The sequence below is a fragment of the Kryptolebias marmoratus genome, linkage group LG1 (assembly GCF_001649575.2).
Source record: "Kryptolebias marmoratus isolate JLee-2015 linkage group LG1, ASM164957v2, whole genome shotgun sequence".
Lineage (NCBI taxonomy): Eukaryota > Metazoa > Chordata > Actinopteri > Cyprinodontiformes > Rivulidae > Kryptolebias > Kryptolebias marmoratus.
In genome coordinates, this window is record NC_051430.1 from 23603587 (window position 1) to 23624772 (window position 21186).

At 38.4% G+C, this 21186-nt stretch overlaps 1 protein-coding gene across 3 annotated transcripts in view; it reads left to right on the forward strand.

The window, feature by feature from the left end:
• The window catches only part of sema6a (sema domain, transmembrane domain (TM), and cytoplasmic domain, (semaphorin) 6A), a 112841-nt gene that overhangs the window by 22131 nt on the left and 69524 nt on the right, over window positions 1-21186 (forward strand). Inside the window, exon 2 of one of the 3 annotated variants that reach the window (XM_037975531.1) lies at window positions 17880-17935. The exons of the other annotated variants lie outside the window; for them this stretch is intronic. The gene's annotated coding sequence lies outside the window, so the exon portion shown is untranslated. The remainder of the gene's footprint in view (window positions 1-17879; window positions 17936-21186) is intronic. 3 annotated transcript variants of the gene reach the window in all.

The window sequence follows — 21186 nt, forward strand, 5'->3', positions numbered from 1 at the left end:
TAATGACTTAAAGGGGGAAAAAGGACCAAAGCTTAATTTGATATTTTTTCTCCAAGCAGTTTTTATGATCCTTTTAGCCTTTTTGACCTTACCAGTCTTGAATCTAAGTTTCAGGCATTTTAAGCTGTTCAAAACAGCTGAAGAAGCTAAAACTAATAGTTTATCATGAAAGCATAAAGAACATAAATCAGGTAATGGGAGCTACAAAGGTGTTATGGTTCATTAAATGTGTTCCAATTTTCTTCTGGCTCTCCTCATTCTTCCTCTCCATTTGACCATGATTAGTGGCTGGACCAGCTCTCAGAGAGAGCAGTTTAATTGAAAAACTACTTAGAAGCTAATCAGGTGATTGTGTTGATGATGACTGGGTAAAAGTGTTGCCTTGGTATGCAGTGAAGCAGGTCAAGTGTGTAAAATTAAAAAGTTTTTTTTTATTTGGAGCTGGGATGACTGTTTTTCATTTATATTGATCAGATTGTACAGAAAATTTATTTAAAATATGTATTTGTAATCATACATCTACAGGAGGAATAATCAACATATTTAGTGAAACACATATGTCAAAACACACACATTCATTCAGACTTTCTGAATATTATTACCTAAAACAAAAAATGGTCTTTCTCTCTGTAAAAGCAGTCCGTCTGAGCTTTTTGTTGTGCCATTTTGCAGAGTTAGTCCATAGAAACGGAAGAAAGATGTTTAACCAGATGGTAAACGCTACCAGCTCTAAAAGCTGTCCAGTGTATGTATGTCATCTGTCATCTTTGTGGTATATAGACAAAGATTACACACTTGTTCAGGGGTTAAGACTTTAAAACTGTTAAGAGAGACTTCTTCAAAGGTTATGTTGCTGTTAATTGCTTGTAGCACCACACAATGTGTCGTTGAGCAGCGACTGCCAAGATTCTTTGTGTGCTTCAGTCTGAGGGGGCACTTCTGTCTTGTTTTCTTTTTAAATTTTGATTTCAATCCCTAATATGTAGTTTTTCTTTCTCGGTTTAACACCAGATTTCACCAAAGTCCCCCTCAACAAAAACAAAGCAAAAGATTTTCTGTCACCATGCACACTCCCACCAAACCAGTAGCATTTCATCAAAAGCTAAGATGTAAGTGCTGAGTGTCTGTACCACTCGCTTCTGGAAGCCATTTCAGAGTGGTGTAAAACCACATAAAAAAGTTTATTTCTATTCTCCCTCTTCACTTTATTTTTTATCCTTTCCTCTTTCCTTCTGCTTATAGTAAAAGATTAGACAACTTTACCAGATCTTCTAATCAGAGATGTGAACCACTGATTAAAAAAAATAAAAAAGAGCCCAACCAAATGCATTTTGAGAGCTTCCAAAAAGGAGGGAGACATATGCAGGTCATTACGCTTTTTTTCCCCCTCAAAGACAGCTGCTGCCTCTGGATTTCAGGACTCCTTGAAAGTCTCTAGCATAAATGGAAGGCAATTACCATATCAGAGATCAAGACTCTGGGCTCTGACACCACTTTTTCAATTACTCAGAAAGGTTGTTAAGATGCAAATTCAACGAAATGGCTGAAACCCCCTGAGAGGGGTACAGTTTCACACCCAAAGCGGCTTCTTGAGTTTCTTTGCTCATCGCATTTTGATGCACAAAGAGAGACGGGAAGGGATAAAGGTTAGGGAGGTTGATGCAAGTACCGTAGTCTATAATTTATCCTGTTCACTAGCATAGCAACCCAACATCCATGTGAGTTCAAACTTATCCTACCAGCAGATGTCTTTACTTTTTTACGTGCAAAATTACCCCATTCAGTTATGACTCAGGTGTAAACTGTGTAGGGATTTGTTTAACGTCTGAAAGCTGAAGATAATTTAACTTTTTTCTTCTTGTCAATTATGTTAAAAAAGTAGCTTTTTCCCAAATTAGAATCTATATTTTACTTTCTATGTGTTTATCCACTGCTTTCTATGAGATAATGTCATTCAAATTTGACATGGTTTGCTTTTAGAGGTTGAGTATTTGTTTTTCTTTGATGTTATCCTGTAATAAGCTGCAGCATTGTACAGAATGCCGCTGCATGCCTCTTGTCATACAGTAGTTATGCAAATCTAAGACTTTGCCTTCAGCACAAGCTCAGAGGAAATGACTCATAATACATGTAAGGAAAAATGTTGGGAAGATAATACACAGAATGCATTTATTCTTGAAAAACTGAACACAGATGAAAGGGAAATATTTTTATTGGATGACAAAACAGCTGCTTTGTAGCCTGCTGAACATCAGTGACATCCTTAAAAGCTCAATGTCCTTTGTTGTACCCAAGATATAAAGCAGCCTCGGTTTCTTCTAATGATTCATTTTACAGTTTTGATTAAATTTGATCAAAACAGAAACTTCTAGACTTTCTTCTGGAAAGCTTGTCCTAGTTTCAAAGTATTTTAGAGCGAGTCTGGGAGATTTGGCTGAAAATAGAAAACAATATAAATATAATTTTAATGATTGTAAAAAAACCAACACATTTTAATTAAATATAACACCAGTGCTACAAACAAAGAGGAGAAACAGTTCTAAATAAATAAAGTAAAAAGAATGCCTTCTTTAGCTGCACTAAACACTTTCTCATGAAGGTTTTGTTGAGATAAAGGCCCCTAACACATGTTTGCTCATACCTTCTGTGTTTTTGGGCGTAAGGTTGAAAAATGAGGCAGCTGTCAAGTCACTCATTCTCCATTTTACTTCATTCTTTTGTCCCTGCAACAGGTTTGTCAACCTGCTAGTTTCAGTTCTAATAAACTTTAAAGAAAAACTCATCTGGCATGGTGGTTTTTGTCATGCATGACAAAGATAAAACAAATTCTGTGTAAAAGTGATAAAATAGCTTCTTCCTTCTGTATTTTTCATGTTACTGTAGTTAAAAGTTGCTGTGGAGCTAAAGATGTTAAAAAACTTGTGCTTTGGTTATGAATGGATTGGCAAGATGTGAATATGGACAGTGAGTGAAACTGAATGTGAATTTTGAGTCTGTTTAGTTTTTGTTTCAATTCACATCAGTTCTATTTTATTCTATTCTTTACTTGTACAGAGCTAGTTTCCAACATAAGGGATCTCTTTGAACTTTGCAGAAAAAGTTAAGAAGTCAAACTTCAGTTAGTTACAGTCTAGTTCAGTTCAATTCCTTCCAGTCCAGTCAAACCCAGTCCAGTCATAATTGCATAAAGTAAGTTTCAGTTAAAGACAATTCAAGTCAATTCAGCTTGATCCAGTTCAACTCACTTCTGATCAACTTATTTATAGTCTATAGTAAATTACTAAATTATTAAGACATCCAACAAAGTTCTTTTGTAAGATTTCTTTTTGGATTGGTTTTGCAAAAATGTCCCACTGTATTTGTGGCAAGCCAAACAAACTGATGACGATTAAATGTTACGTCTTTGTGAGATGACTGGATGATGTCTGAATCTTATTTTGTGGATTCCTTTGGTATGAATCTTGACAGAAGAGGCAGCTAAAGATGAGCAAAGTGAGGATCTGGAGAAAATAGTATCTGAAAGATGTGGAGGAGCAGTCTGATTCGACTGGTGCTGCCAGGAACCCTGGGAACACTGTGTGTGTTAGTGTGTGGGTGTGTGAGTGTGTAAATGTGTGTGTGTGAGTGCCAGGGCCAGGAGGAGGGAAGTCTCTTGCTGAGGTCATGCCATGTAGGCCTTTCTCCTCTGGGGCCCACCCTGCCTGGCAGACACACACACACACACACATACAGAAACACACTGGAGCCGGTGCCAGATCATGAGCTGAGGAGACTCGGCGGCTCTGTGGTATGAATGGTTGTCTCTTAACTCTGTGTGTCGCTCGTCGTGATGGCCTCATTATGACAGACCTGAATTGTGTTGGTATGGATGTGTGTGTGTGTTTGAATAACTGGAAAAGGCAGAGAGAAAGAGACAAATAGAGAGTGACAGGCAGAGTGACAAAGAAGTCGTCATGTGCGTCCATGTGTGGCGTGTTCATTCAGGGTGTGTGTCTGTGTGGCCATGCTCAGAGGTTACTCCTATTTATTAGAGAGTCGGATGCATCAACAGGATGTTTCTTCTCCCTGCGAAAACCTGCTCAGTGTCTTAAATCGCGTCAAAGCGCAACTCAAATACAGTTTCCAGGAAAGCAGTTTTGTAATAAATCAGCAAAATTTATACACGTATATAAAGTTTGGCTTCTTGCTATTGTTGCCACCTAACCTCGTTTCCCCCTTGACAGTCTATTCAAAGATTTCATGCATTATGCAGATCACAAAAGAGGACTAGTTTTCTGTGTGACAGGAGAGAGAAAAGTATGACTCCAGCGGATTATTATAAAGCACACACATTCCGTTCTTACACACTCAGAGCGAAAAAGCAAGGGAAATGTAATGATCAGACTGGTGGTGTATGAGTTTTTTTTTTTTTTTTTATTTCTCCCTTGCCTCCCTACTTCACTGATTCTGTTTCTTAGGATTTGTAGAACATTTTGGTGGCAAGGGGAGATTTATTTGTGTTTCCAAGCCACGATTTTCCCTATATTGTTGTGCTCATCTCTTTATTCCGAACGATAAAATTTAGTCATTTTATACATACATAAGTTCTCTTGAGCTTTCTAAAGCAAAAAGAGCCAGGGATCATCCCCCAGCCTTTAGAAAAAGGCTTGAAAAGATTGCATTTTATGCCAAATTATGATCTGTTCCTAAACCTAAGCAGTCAATGAAGATAATCTCACAACCTTTTTGTGACTGAAAATGAATTAGAGAGTTTATTTAAGTCATAAAATCATGTTCTAAGTTCTGCACATTGATGCTTGATGCCAAATCTGTAACTTGAACTTACAAATCTCTGTATTCCTTTTAATTTATAATGTTATTCTGACAGTTCTGATTATAAATTGTGTAATTTTCGTTTACAAGATGTTCCGTGTCACCATTCTTCCCTTTATAGCATAGGTTACCTTCAAGATGTTTAGTGCATCCAAAGAAATGTCTTCTTTATCTGTCAAAACCACCCACTTTTTTGCCAGCACTGTTAATATTTATCAGAAGGTTTGAAATAAAATATTTCAATCCTTAATGCGGACATGAATTTTAAAGATATAAATTTATTTTTTACCAGGGAGCAGAGTTTCTCCCTTCTAAGAGCTTGCCTTGCAGTCTTGCAGATTTCCAGAGCTAAATAAATAAAATTCATCTGCTAAAAAGCCTCGCGCAGAGAAAAGGATAAGACCAGAGTCCACACTGGTTTGGTTTTCCAGAGATAGATCTACAGCACAAGCTGCTTAAAGGACTTGAAGTTTGATTTATTGGAGGCCCAAGCCCACAGAGCGCGTTTCCATGCATCCAACAGAGCACTGAACCCTATTGAAAACTGTTGTTTTTCATTCTTCTTTTTATTTTTCTTTCCTAAATAAAAGTCATTCTGCAGCTCAAATTGCAAGGAGTTTTGAAATTATGTTTACATGGTGGAACTGAGGCTTGCCTATGAGGCTCACAAAAATAATCAGATATATCCACCCATAGGGGGCACTATCATTGGGTTTTTTATTAATTTTGTCAAGTAACTTCTAACCCAGCAGTGTTTGGTCTGAAAGAAAGAAAGCTTTCAAAATGGATACAAACACAGAGTGATGACACAGGATTCATTTTTCTAACTTTTTTTGTATTTACTTGTTGATAAAGCAGAGTCTTGTGTATGTTATTGAAGTGTTTGTTGTGAAAACTGTAATTCTAAGTACTAGTAGTTTTTAAAACATAAAGCAGTGTTTTACCCATGTAAAATGGGTTGCTTTGCTTTGTATTTATAGTGCCTCCTGTTTTCACTCATTCTCATCATTCACAAACTTATAAGAACCCTTCATATTACCACCCGTCTCTGCGGTGCCCTACTTTTTCTTGCAAACAGTATAATCCTCTGTATCCTATGCATATGTTAGTGCTGTTCCTCGTGGACAGAGCCCCTACGGCCCCACGTCTACTGTTCACTCCACTGCTGAAGCACCATAACAACTGGCATTTCTCCAAACACGGCCAGTGTTTTCATTTTGGCAACAGGTAATTCTGATTGTTGCTGAAACAGCTCTGAGGTATCCTGTGATGGTGTCCCATTTGATTAAAACAAAAGTGAAAGTGAAGATTTACAAGAATAAAATGAGAAAACCTAATAGAATCCGAGCTAAATCTTTATTTGTCGAGGGAAAGTATGCATTGTAGAGAAACAGATGAAGAATTAAACAATTAGACGGAGAAATGTGAACTCACAGAGTGTTTGAAAGCACTGGCTGGCCTTCACAGTGAGCCAGAAACATACGTCACCTCAGCTTTTAAAATAGTTAATCTGCTCTGGAGGGACAATAACTGCTTTAAGTCCCTCTCGCCTCTCCCCCCTCTTTTCTAAGTCCCTCCCTCTGAGATAAACCCCTCTGAGGCACATTGCTCGGATTAGCTTATGTTGTTGTTGCATCTCCACTGCTCCATAACATGAGCTATAGATGCAAATACAGCAGCTGTACAGTATAGTGTAAGATACTTATCTGTGGAGGGGGGTAGAAGAATGTAATCTGTTGGTACATAAGGTGTTAAAATAAAAAGGCTACTGGACAAAAATACATGTACTGTGTTTTAAAAGCTCACCTCTTGTCTTTTTGTTTGAGTGCAAAGAAGCGGCTGAATGATGCTTTCTGGCTGCAGTTTGGTTCCCTCGGACTGAATCCTGGTTCTAATTTGGGTTGTAATTTTACCTTGATGCATTTTAAAAATTGAAGGGAAATGTATTTAGTTATTTTATAGTTCACATCATATTTCACCACCGTGCAGCAAACTACAGTGTGCTTAGTTCTTGTTGGAGAGGCTATAATAATACTCCACATAATGAGTGTGTACTGACATATTTGGAGATATTATCTTTATGGCCTGCAGATTACCCTGTCCATTTGAATTATTATGATGCACTTTGTGCTTTTTAATGCCATCATACATTTACAGGGTTGCATGTAAATAAGCTGCAGGTAACATCCACACAGTTCTGTCCTTAGTTGATCTTTATAAAACCCTCTGGCTTACAAATTGCCTTTACAAACTACTACTTTTCCAAGTACAGTGTGTCTCGTAGAGCCATTGCTGACTGGATTAGGTTCCCAGGCACGTTTCTTTCCGGGAAGCATTACCTGTCTGTGCTGCACACAAGTCAAAAGGAGTCAGTTGTGGCTCTTTACTACAAGCTCTAATGCAATGAACAGCAAATTAATGCTTCAGAATTGCAGTTGGTTAGTTTATAACATGTGGATGTCTCTGCCACCTTCACCTGCTTTAAACCCTTTTTCTGTAACCCGTGTCGTCATCCGTCCATCCTCCCGTTAGTCTGTTGTTATTTGACATGGAATGCTCTGTTGCTGCAGCATGAGGGGGGATTAGCTGTGGCGGTCCATTGCCGATGTCTTGTCCACCAACCACTCACCTCAACCAGCAAACAGACACAAAAGACGCAACAGTGCACTTGTTGTCGAGCAATTCAGAAGGGCCCTTTTTTTTTTTACTTCACAGCAGCAATCCTTACAGGACTTTTGTTGTCAGCCTCAGACTTTTGACAGATGTAGAAAAGGGGTCAAAGGGCAAAGCAGATGACTGAGTGCTTCTGGAAACATGTCAGACGCTGGCATACCTTTGTGGCCTTGATTGATTCAACAGAAATGGTTTGGATTCAACATGAAACTGTCATTTTACAGGATTGCTGCTTGCTGTTCAGACCAGAAAGGAATGCCTGACCACAGAAACCTGACTTGCTTTTGCTGTTGGATACATATTAGATTTACTAATTACTCATAGCATAAAGGAAAAAAACCCTTGATTAAGAATGTTTTTAAACATGCAGATAGAAATTGCGACTTTCTTATCAGTTTCTTCTAAATGCCTTTTCAAAATCACCTTGCAAGTCTCCTCAAACCTGTCTGTGAGTAATTTCAATTCATCACATTAATATGCCATGAGAGTTTGATTCTACTGTATCATTTCACAGCTGGCTTATCGGCAGAGAAAAAAAAATGAAAATGAAAAATGAAGTCTTTTAGGCTGAGGCACAGAATTGATTCCTTTACAAACTGCCGGATTGAAGAGACTGCCAATTAACAACCTGAGCCAAGAAAGAAACAAATGTAGAGCATGATTAGACACACAGCACATAAATATGATTTACACATGCTTTTAAGTTTGTACTGCTTGTGAAAGCAGAACTGGAGAAGAATGATATGAAACTGTGATCAGTAATTATTGCCTGCCGCTACAAAAGGCAGGAGTCTGTTAGCAAAATATCCCACAAACCACTAAATGGATTTTAATAAAGCTCTCAAAGTAATCATTGGATATACATCCACAACTGATTACCATTTGGAGCTAATCTAATTCAAGATGGATGCCACACCAAACTAACTTTGGCAAACAAAAAAAATGACTATTTACAAATATTCAGCTGAAATTTCCTGTAGTCATTCTCAGCATATGCTCCAAGCACTAACATATTTAAACATCTCTGTTTAAAACTGCAGCGTGCAAAGTTACCAAATTTGTGGCGATTCAACTACCAGTTTTTTAAATTGTTTTTCAGGCTTATAAAACTATTCGTTCTGTTTTGCAGAAGTGTAGGGTTTTAATATTAGTTTATGTTGTACTCTTGGTATGTTGTTTTGGAAAAAAAAAGTTGTTTCATAAGTAGTTAAAAAGAAAAATAAACAATCATTTGGCTAAACAGGATGAAAACCTTTGCCTGTTTCTTCACTCTCCAGGCTCTATGACTGATGTCATGGCTGATAAGGTTGATATCCATTTTGAAGAACATCACTTCAAAAATGACTGGACTATCTCTTAAAGCTTCCATTGAGTTTTAAGGTAATGGTGGTAATCCTTCCCCACTGAGTGACTCATACAGCTGAACTTTAAATCAACTGCAAATAAACACAGAGTTTGAATTTACAGTAAAGGTTCAGTCGTTCTCTTGTTTTACCCAAAAGAGTAACTTGGAAAATTACCCAAATTGTACCCTTTAAATTGTCCGTTTCACAGGAGATTTTTCAAAGCCAGTTTGGTTGGGGTTTTAAGCCTCTGCTTTGTCTGACCAGATAACCTCTTTGCACAGTTTCTTCCTGAAAATTCAATGTCAGTTGGAATTAAATGCACAAACAGTTAAATGGTTTAAGTTACTGGATGAACAACTTGATCCTCTTACGTCTTTAGGGGTCCTAACTCTGTCAGTAAAGCACAGATTTCATTGTTGCAGCTGACAGACTGTAGAGTGCTGTCTTGTAGGCTTTTTCTGTGATTGTGTTCACGTGAAGGTGAGTGTGCATGCTCCTGCTTGTTGTGCGACTTGATGCGGGCCTATCCTTGGATTAGAGATGGTGGTGCTGCTGGTGGTAATGGTTTGGATGGGATCATATTTGGGTGGATGAAAGGAGGGTTTGATGAAGGGATGGATGGATGGATGGTTGGAGGGGAGGGGCAGGTTACTCCAGGGACTCATCAAAGGAAGACAGATTGAGGGAAACAATAAGAAAGAAAGAAAAAAAAGGACAGCGCCTGTCATCCATTTTTTTCTCTCTAAATCTTGTGTGACAGCAGCTGAGGTCTGCTTACTGTTGTTGGCTTTCAGCTGAGTGAATATTTGAACCCAGAGCAACCCCGTCCCGTCTCCTTGTTTATCCCCTCCTTACTCCTACCTACGCTTCGCTTCTTAAATTTCTGTCTCCAATTCCATTAAGTGGCCTTATTTAAACAGAGGTTTTAATCACATTTTCTCCTCAATATAACCAACTTGTCAATCTGAATCCAGGCGAGGGTAAAGAGGAACCAAAAACAAATAAAAAGAACAATTAAGGTAAGCACAAGTGAGAAAGACAGATGGATTAGATTCACATATACATCCAGACCATCACAGTTAACTGAGACACCACTCATTATTGCTCGCTGCCAAAAACGAAGGCAGAACGATAAAGTCTTTGCTTAAGGCTCTTTCTGTGTGTTTGTCTGTCTGTACAGTTTAGCAAAATATCTAATTTTCAACTGAACAGATTTTAATAAAACTTTCAGAACATAATCATTGGATGAACATCTACAACTGATTACTTTTTGGTGTCAACTCAATTCATGGTGGCCACCACAGCCAATTGAGCTTAGCCTATACAAAAATGGCTACATCTCAGCGAATTTTACTGATATTGAGCTAAAATTTGGTGTGGTTGTAGCTGAGAATAATTTATGACACATACTCCTAGTGCTATCAGATTGTGTAAGACATCACAATATCCCATAAGATGGCATATAATGTCATGATCAAGGTTTAATCAGAAGGGCTATAACTTTGTTATTTATCCATATAGGATAATCTTACTGCGAATGTCTGGCATGAAAGGTAGTGGGCGATATACATTCCTTTAAGGAATGCCATGCCTTTAATTTTTAAAAGATTAGACAATCTGAACAAGGAGAGACGGATTTATGTTTATCTCTGGAGCCAAATGAACAAAAGTGAAGAAATGCAGAGAAAAGCACAAGCGTAAAGAGAATGATGGACAGACAGAAAACTGGAAAAGGGAGAGCGAAACTAGAAAAGAGACAGAGGGAGATGTGGCATGGAGGGAGGCTTCAGTCACAGTCCTTTGGCTGACGATGATGAATTACTTTGACAGAGACAATCAGTATGAAATGTTAATCCGAGTGTGCCAGCGGATGCAGTCACAGCCAGATCGAGTCCTCCAACGGGGAAATAAGATGGTTAGTTAGACCGCACAAATCCACACAAACACTCAGACACACTCAAATATATGCCTGTTTGCTGAGATGTACAGAAATACAATGAAACTCAGAGGAGATGGAAAATGTATTTGCAGGCTCTTGGTTCTTATGTATTGTGTATAAAATAGCACTGATCTCCTGACATTTGTCTCTATGTAGGTGTGCATATGTCTGGAAGATGTTGGGTAGTAAAAGAAGAATGACTGAAACAGTGAACAAAGTCAGACTGTGCTACTATAACGAAATAAAAAGATTTGGGACATTTCATGTGCTCTCTGTTCAGTGTATGTGCTTGTGTGTTTGTATGCCCGTTTGTTAGCAAAATATCTTATGAACCACTTGATAGATTTTAATGAAACTCTCAAAAAGTAATCACTGGATACACATTTACAGCTGATAAACTTTTGGATCTAGTCTGATTCAAGATGGCTGACACAGCCAACTGACTTTAGGAAAACACAAAAAATGGCTCTAATGTAGTCAGTTTTACAGATATTGTGCTAAGATATGGTATGGTAGTAGCTGGGAGTGATTCACAACAAATACTGTTTCTGTGGCATCTCGTGATATTGCATGAGTTTGTGCAGAACCTTATTTTCAAGATTTGACCAGAACATCTAAAACTTTGTCATTTCTCAACTTAAGGTGATCTTAATCCTAAACTATGGCATTCCTGGGTTGATGTTCATTCTTACCTGAATAAAAAAAACCTTACAATTTGTTTTTTAAGTGCTTTTAATACAATATTGGTTTTAGATCAGAGGTGTTATTAGAATTGATTGTCTTTGTTTTGTTGAATATGTGAAAAATAACCTGTTATTGGTCTCTAAAACCAATATACACACAGTGATTGATTCAGCTGCCACCTTTATGATGTGAATGTTGACCAATGCTCATCAAAATGCAAGCTGTCAAATTTTCATTAGATGTTTAGGACCAGAGAAGAAAAAGAAGCAGGAAATTGTGGAAATTAGTGTGAAAATTATACTGGCTCAAATAGTTCACAATACCATTTTAACTTTAAGTACCTCTGTGTGTATTTTCAGCCACGAGAAACAGCTTGGTTGATATTTTGCTAAACTAACCATCAGACATCTGTAAAGTACTCTACTGCAAAACAAAGATGCATAGAAGTGTTTCTGCAGGTTTAAATCAGTGTCTCTGACTCTTAGGCATAAATAAATTAAAAGCTCAGTATTCCTTGAGGAATTACATATCACCTGCTGCCTTTCACACAAAGGAAGATGATCTTATGTTTAGAAATTGGGATTTTGGATTGATTGCACAGTCTGTTAGCACCATCAACATTAATAAAGATGGATAAAGTGTCTCTGCCTTCTCTCCTTTTGTCAGAATTGAAGCCAAAATGTCAGTTTTTGTACACTTCTACGCTGTAATTTTATAGCCAAAAGTCCTGAAAAATGAAATTATGTGATAACTTACATTAACCGCAATGATGGATGTGACTAAAACACTTTAGCAGCCATCCTCCGGGTTCTGCTCAAACTTTGTCAGTAAACTCAGAGTGTATAATTAAGAGAAGCTGCTTTACCTGAAGTGTGTGTGTCTTTGTTGTCTGGCAGTGAGTCAGGCAGACGACGCAACAGACAATGAAATGAGGCGCACAAGAATGCTGGATGTTTTCAGAGGTTTGATTGAAAGGAGGCAGTAATCGTGGAATTAGCCTAACATCGCAGTGAGCAGGCTCGACTGGCTCAGGTTTCCCACTTTGTTTCCACGTAGTAATGCCTGGGAGCTGCAGGTAGACACAAGCCCACCGTCTGAACGACCCATTGTAACACAACTCCTGCACGAGCACACACACACACACACACACACACAGCCTCGCTCCTCATGCTCCATCCTTCATTATCACCCAGACTCAGAAGAATAGTTCAAGGCCGAGACTTTTCGCCACTTTCAGTCTGAAACTCACCTTTTTTCCCCCTCTTCCTCTGCACTTACCATACCAGGAAGTCGTAAATGCAGATCTTTAGATGTTGCCAGACGGGGGCAATGGAACAGGTCAGGAGGTTAGAGATGAAAGGAGGAGGAACTGTTTGAGGTTTTCAGCCTCATGTGCGGCGCTTTTCATTTAAACACTTTGTCTGATGGGGAAGAGACTGAAATAAAAATAAGTTTGGTGGTGGGTGTGAAACGCTTACAGCTTTTAACACTTGGGAGGAACAACAGTTAGTGAGTTATGGTGTGAAAAGGAGAAGAAAAGAGCAGGATGAAGGAGCAATTGTGTTCTCCGCCTTACAGATTACTACTTTTGTACAATTAGGCTGAACAAACCAAATTTTCCATCAGTTTTCAATTTATAAAACTTTGCTACTAACTAGTGGAGTCAACTCTGTCTGTTAACAAAATATCTCATGGACCAGTGGACAAATTTTAATGAAACATTGGATGCACTTCTACAACTGCTTCATTTTTAAGGCTAACACAGTTCAAGATGGCCACCACAGATATTGAGGTAAAATTTGGTCTGGTAGTAGCTGAGAATCACACTTTGAGCACTAACACATTAATTCGTAACATCGTATGTAATGTCATTTACAAGGTTTTCTGTATAATGACTAAAACTCTCTTTTCTCAGCATAAAATGATTTTAGTTTAAATCACTGGCCTGAAAGACAGCAGGTGATTTGCATTTCTTCAAGGAATGCTAGACCCTCTAATTCTAGATGTAATCATAAAAGAAACGTTAAGTACCCCTTTTTAAAAAATGATTTAATTAGATTTTCTTGAGTTATTTTTTCTTTATAATCCTTAAAAGCCACACTAACCAGGTAGGCTGATCTAGCTGCCCACAGGCAAAGAATTTACAACCATGATGTATGGCCCCCAGCTGGTGAATTAATGCAACATTTCCATTAGAAAATTGCTTGACACAGCTCATATAAGAAGTTAGTGATCACAAAGATGCTGTGACACAGCATGGAAAATTGCTTATCGGAGAACCGTCATCTGTACTTTGCTGAAATTTGTGATGCAGGGCAGGGACAGAGGATGCAATATATATAAATATACTGTATATGTGGAAGGGCAAGGATGCTGAGGAGGATCTTGTAGCTTTGCTAACTCTCATGTGACGCTTGAAATAAATTTCAAGGCAAATGTCAATTGAAAGGCGGTGATTCGGATGTAATTTCAGACTGTTTTCCACCAGTTAGTACATGAGTTTTAGGTTCATGTGAGTGTTCGTTGTAATCGTACACTGTAATTACAGCATGATTACAGTCTATATGAGAAACGGTCCCAATTCAAACACAAGGTCATATTATTGTTGTTTTTACACCGTACTGTAGTGTTTTTCTTTTTTCTTCCATCCCTGGATTATTTAAATCATCTTCTAGTGTCATGTATGGGACAAAAATTTGGCTGCAATGTGCATATTTGTTTCAAAGTGCTTTCAATATGAAAACAGAGGCGTGGTGATTTCAGCAGACTACAGTTGATAAATGAGAAAAATTGCATTTCCTTTCCATTTGGTTGTTGCATCACAATATTTTTAACATGACTCACTCATATGTCAAGACTTTTCCTTCATGCTGCTGCATAAATGAACTTTATCTTCTTTGTATTGATTTTGTGGTCTCATTATAAGGAATCCACATCTCGTGTTTGTGCCAGCATTCATGCAGATCATTACAGGATGCTGGCATTCAGTGTTAATTAACTCTGACTTCAGTGCATGTCATGCTAATGTTTGTGGTTGTATCTTATTAAGGCTGTATTTGTTGCAATCTTTATTGTAGTGTGCAAGCACAGCAGCCAAAAGCACATCTTGAGCTAACTGAGGTTAACCAATAATCCAGCTCCATGTTTATGCACAAGCCTAAAGGGATTCTGTTTGCGGCCTCATAGCTGATTACGTGGATAATAAGCCTATAAGCAGTCTTTGTTATTAATAGCGTTGCCATTTTAAGGTAATATATGATTCATAACAAAGCTGGCTTTTAAATTATAGAAGACTGCAAGATTTAAGTTGGTTTACCTCTTAAACTAAGAAAAATCACAAATAATTGCTTGATTTAATTTATTTTTGATTAGAAAAGCTACATGTTTGCATGCTGTCACTGACTGGAGACTTGCCTGTAGCTCTATTTGTGTTCTTGTCATGAAACATGTCTGAACACTCTACTCCATAGCAGAGGGAGTGTAGTGACACACTAATTGAGCTGATCAGGTTGTCTCTAATGAGGTTTAGTGAAAGAGACACTGGTTTCCTGGAGACATTGATTTTTTTTGACACACCTTGCATATTTTTGAAGGCAATGTTTTTTTTTTAATGCCCTCCTTCTCCTAGTATCTATCTCTTTCTTCCTCAGCAGTGGGATCTATTTAGGATTCAGTCAAAACACAAAGAAGAAAAAGTATTCAAAAGTTTCTCCCATGTCAACAATAATCTCTACACTTACGATAATGTGTTAGCTCATCTTATGACATAATAACCTAATGACAATTACCACTGTGCTGCAGACTGACATGTAATTTGCAACCTGTTGTCCTGTATTTCGTAATACATTTCCTCTCTGAACAATTAGCTTTGCATACCGAAGGGACCGTCTCAATGATCCGCCTGTTTCAGCTTCATTCATTCATTTGGAGCTGAGCTGCATGACTCCTACAATATGGTCTACGGAGATAACGGCATTCAGACAGATTCACTCTGTATAATAGCAGCACAGCACCCTCTCTGGAACAATACATTGTCAGTTTGGCCTCATGTAGCACCAGGATTGAATGCTCCAATGTTTTTTTTAATTTTTTTTATTATAACAGATCATTCATAATGCCATTGGATATGATGCACTAACAGACAACAAGATACTCTGTTATCAGTATCACAATATCACAGGCTAACACAGTCTGTAATTGTGTTCTGTTTGTTCCACTCTCCATTATAAATATGCTTCCTGTCATGGTTGAAAATGGACAGAACCAGGGTCTGTATGAGCTTTTATTCAGTTTAAAAGATTTATTTGATCTAGATGCAGGAAGGGAAGTAAAGCTGGGAGCCAGAAGGTAAAAGTGTTATTTATAGAGACCAAAAATGTGTTTTATAAGTATATAAGAAACTGAGAGAAAGGCTATGATTGTGTGTTCGTCTTTCCAGCCCATGGCCACCTTAATAGAGATTAGCATCATGCTAAGTCAGATCTGATAGGCTCGTTGCTGAGGAACAGAAGGCCAGTTAGCCAGTTATCAGTGAGGACACAGACTCAGCCACTTAGCATAATGGAACCTGCATCAAATGAAGCGGTAGCTCAACAAGAAAGATGCCATTAACAAAACTGAAATGATTTTCTGTGAAGGTAAGACATCAAATTAAATCATGGTACATTTGCAGACTCCATGATTGAAACAAATGTAGGATGTTATTTATAAGGTAATACTTTTTCTTTTTTCATTGGCCTCAAGGACATTTAACTGAGTCTTTTTTTATACTTCTATTTGGAACATTTCATTGCAAAATTGGACATTAGCAGAAAAAGCTTTCATTCATTACTAAAAACATTTTAGATTAAGAATTCTTCAAGGCACGCTGAGCAGCGGCACAGTGAGGATTGCATTAGGTACACAATGAGGCACAGATAGAGCATATAACACCTCGTAAAACTCTGAAGCACACCTATTATGGAGAAGCAGGAGGCTGTGAGATGTGAAAACTGCACCAGATGGATGCAACAACAGAAAACCATCACACCTCTTATTCAGTCCCTGCAGGCCACCTGTTTATATCCTGTGTCTGCTGCTCCAGTTTAGTCTCAAGGAGACGAAAAGAAAACAACAAAAACAGCTGCACTGAGTGGTAAACTCATCAAAAAAAAGTGCATATGTATATTTAGATATGGAGTTAAAAATGAGACTCCTAAAACACTCATTGCTACTTTTTTTTAATCTAATATCACAGGACAAATTTAAACTCAGTTGATGAGCTCTTCTGTCCGGTGGATTTGTTCTTTTTCATCTGCGTAGCACAACTTCATGCCTGTTTAATTCAGGTCTATTGAGGCCAAAAAACATCTTCCATCTTTCCTCTAAATCTGCTTGAGATGGTTATATCTATAAAACCCAATTGGTGAGCAGCCGTTTAATATCGACTTTGAGACTTTTCTCATTTTGTAGCCAGGGCCTATCAAAGAAATGGGCTTGTAATCATCAAGCTCGGAGGCGAGAATTACAGCTATTGTTTTATTGATTGGCCATCTTCTTTTATTTGTGGGAAAAACAACCCCAGCATCATCACAGCGGCTTCTTCTCCTATATTCTAAATACCTTCAGTGATTTCTGTTGTTACTGGAAGGTCTTATGCATGAATAAGTGCAAGTCAGTCAATATGCTCCTCATATAGCTAGGTAACATGTCATGGAGGAAGCATTTTGGGTTTTAAAAATACATAACTACAAATGAATTTGTCATTTATTCCTCTCTCTGCTGATGACTTATCTGTTGTTTACCACAAATGAGAGTCAGAGAACCCAAAACTGTTCCTCTTGTATCCGGCATACATTTCTAAACATATTGTCACTTTTGTAACCCCAGGCAGTTGGAATTAAAGCATTACTTGACTCACCAACCTTGCAGGCTGGAGCTCCCAGGTCTGTATTATGACTAAGCATAGCATGAAATTGCACAGCGCTGCCTGAAGGCACCCTGCAGTCGGCCTTCATAAAGTGCGTTTTCAAGTAAAATGTGCATTATGCTGTGTGACAGTTTCAACACTTCGATCAGTGCTCCACGGGGCACTGCCTCCGTCATGCCATGATTTGTCTTTGTGGACCTAATGTGGCATTTATCCCAGTGACACTAACAAATTTTACTGTTATTTTTTTAGTTCTCAGGAGGAACAGAGTTTTAATTTGTATTTTTTGTCTCCTTTTGCTTGTTTTAAAAGGGCCAAACTTTGCTTTAAGTGGCCAGCTGGTACATAAAGTCCAACTTGATATTACAAAGAGTAACGTGATGGCTGACAGAATGTACATCAGAAAGACAGACAAAGTTGGCCGAAGAGATAATTGGATCAAAAGAGAGGCAGAGAAGGCCATGTGCGACCAAGCTTGTCCTTATCAGTTGCAATTTTCTCTGCTTTGCCCACACAGCTCTGTATCAGCTGCATCCAGAGTGATTAGGCTGCCCGCTTGTATCATCCCAGCCGGTGAGTGACAGGCCTGAAAAAGGTTCTGATATTTAAACGTGTAACCCTGTTCTTTTTGGGAGGTCAATGTCTCAAACACCAGACGAGTGTGATACGAGTTGAGCTTTTTGTTTGTTTGGGTAGCTGAATGTGTTTTACAGGAATTCAGAAATTCTCTTTCAAGGCAAACCAAATGCAGGGACACACTCACTGAAGGGTTTTAGTTGAGGGTTTTAGTAAGTCTACAGTGAGGTGACAGAGAGCACAAGAGAAGGCATGAATAAAGGCAGCAAGACTACTATAATCTTTGATTTTAATTATTGCCCACTGCTGAAAGGCAAAAGGTGGGCAACTAAGTCAAAATACATGACAATGTTTCTTTTTTCCTGCACCAATCATTTGGTTGCAATCTGCAAATTTGCCGCTAGGTGTCACTAAATCTAAAGTACTAGCCCCTTTAAGTGACTCGAAATAATGTTTTGGTAAATATTGTTATATTTATTTAAGCTTTACCCAATATGAGTGAAACATTTAGATTAGAGAGCATAATTAAACTATGTTGGTGTGAACAACATCAAGATGAACAGATTTGTCCGTTTTTGTTCTGTAGTTTTATGTTGATCAGTGGTAGGGTTTCTGTCCCACTGTGCTGAGTAGCTTTGGGTGACTAAAATGATCAAACAGGGAAAAAATTCTTTGCTAAATGCATCTCAGGCTAGTCCACGCTGTACAACAGGAGTGGGCTGCAGAGAAGAGGAAGGAAGGTGGGTGTGAACTGGTTCAGGATATCTGAGAGCAGACACAGATTGTTCGAGACTTAAACAGGAGAAAAAGGAAAAACTGAGTTAGTTCCCTCAGGAAACAGGATGCAGTTACCAAGTATTTAATGCAAATATTTAGATGTTTCAATTTTGATTAAACTAGTAGCTCTAACTTTAGGTATTATTCAAGAGGTTTTGCATCTATAATGATCCTTAATGTTTTATTTTATTTGTGGAGCAAAATGCTAATATGTTAAACAGTTCTAGCTGTAAAACAGGGCCCTTTTGGTAACGGTTTAGGTTGATGTAACACTTTATAACAGAAATTTTTTGTCCATGCTAAACTTGAGAGCTTTTTCTGAGTTTTATTTGGGAGTTCGTTGCTGCCTCAGCACCCCTCTTGACCTACTTTAAAAAACAATGCAGAGAGTGGTTTTTATCTCCTCTCATCCTTGTTCTCGGTGGAAAATCTGCTCGTGGCGGGGTTGATATGATGTCAGTTTACTTTGGATTTTATTCTCAGACAATGAACAACCATTACCTCTTCTTTGCTGCCTCCTCCCATCTTTGATCCCTTTCCTTTCCTTTCCTTTCCTTTCCTTTCCTTTCCTTTCCTTTCCTTTCCTTTCCTTTCCTTTCCTTTCCTTTCCTTTCCTTTCCTTTCCTTTCCTTTCCTTTCCTTTCCTTTCCTTTCCTTTCCTTTCCTTTCCTTTCCTTTCCTTTCCTTTCCTTTCCTTTCTCCCCACAAAGAGACCCCCTCGATCATGCTTGAAAACAAATATTCATTTCTTTGTGAAAGATAATTGTTTGTAATGATTAGGAATCACGGCGATGACCGGGCTTAATGGCTGTGAGACCATAAAGGCCGTATCATATAAATACAGCAGCTTATCATCAATCTTTAATGTCTTTGTCAATTTAATGTTGTTCCCACATTGCTTTTATCCCTTTGCTGTTCTTATGCCTTTTCTTTTCCCATCTTTTTTCCTGTCCCCTTTTTGAGCTGTCTGTGGCTCGCTTCCAGACTCAATCCATCACCTCGTGTAGTTGGGCTTTTGTTTTAATAACTGGCATACAGCGACAGGGTGGCTCATTCAAGTCTGCTTCCTTGTCTTTTAATAATCAAACCATGATGGATTGCCTCCGACCAGATATTTTTATTTGAAAGCAACATGTAAGAAAACTGTCGAGGAAAAGGAAAGCACGAATAGGCTTTTTTGGTAGCTCATGCAAATCTGTCTACATTAATGTGTTTGAATTGGTTGCCAGTTTTGCTGGTTTTCTTGTTCTCTTAAAAATCAGGTGGGTTTCTCCTCTTCTCACTCTTTCCATTGCCTCTTCTTATCATACCCTCCTGGGTTTAGGCAACCAGCTCCTTCTGTCATTTCAGTCTAATTTATCTGGTCTGAACTGACAAGTGTAAACACCTGCAATCCGATCCTCCTCATTTGGGAGCCTTAGGTGGTTGGATTTGGCCCATTTTTCCTCTTTATGGTAGCTCCAGTGTATTATTTCTGCCTTGCTGTCTGTCTCACCTCCAAACTGCTTGGTCTAATTCTCTCCTATTTTTGCACATCACCCTAAACACTATTTCCTCCAGCTTGCCTGTCAACAGGTATCGCAGCTGACAGTGTTCAAGAACTCTTTAGGAAAGTGGTATCTGGCTTTAGTTTAGTCTCATACTGTATTTTTAGATGAGTGTTGCATTCACACGTAATGCTGAACAAATCAAATTCACATGTAAGGTTCATATGTGGTCTATGAAGCTTTAAGACTGCCACGCAAGCCACTGAAGTTGCTAAAATTATCCCATTGTTATTCATTCACCAGTTTCTGCTTTTATTTAGCTCCAGCAGCCAAAACATAAAAAAACAAAAAAACAATGCACAGCCATTATACTCTCGCAGATATCATTTTTGCAACTTCTACTGAGGTTTAGAGAATTGGTTTATCTCTAGTAGGGTACAAGCATGCTCATCTGTTTTGTCTAAATTTTGAGCTTCACTTGAACACTGCAGGTGGCTCAGATCTCCAAACAACCCAAACATGACTGAGCGTCTTTTTGGAGCTACGTCTGAAGAAATAATTTTTATCCAAGGAACAAACAGGCCTCAGCATTGGTCGGTTGAATCAACACTTCTCAAAATTCTTTAACCAATGAAAGAAACACTGATATATAGCTTACAGCTCACATCCCTTGCACCAAATTTCCAAAACACATAAAGCAGTTCCGCCCCCATGCGGGTTGACTAGCCACGATGGAAAAAGATCCCTTTTCTCCAGCATTCCTGCTTTCTGTAAAACCTTCAGCACCAATCTGCGGACATTATCCAGACTGCCAAACACAAACACAAGCAATCTGCAGTCGCATCAAAGCTGTCAAACAACATTTACAAGAAGCTGCTGCTTTAAAATTATCATATGGAGCACTTCTGCCAGATTTAAGTGATCAAAAACCTGAAGACGAAAACAAGACTTCTCTATTCTCAATAAAGTAAGTCTTAAATTTTC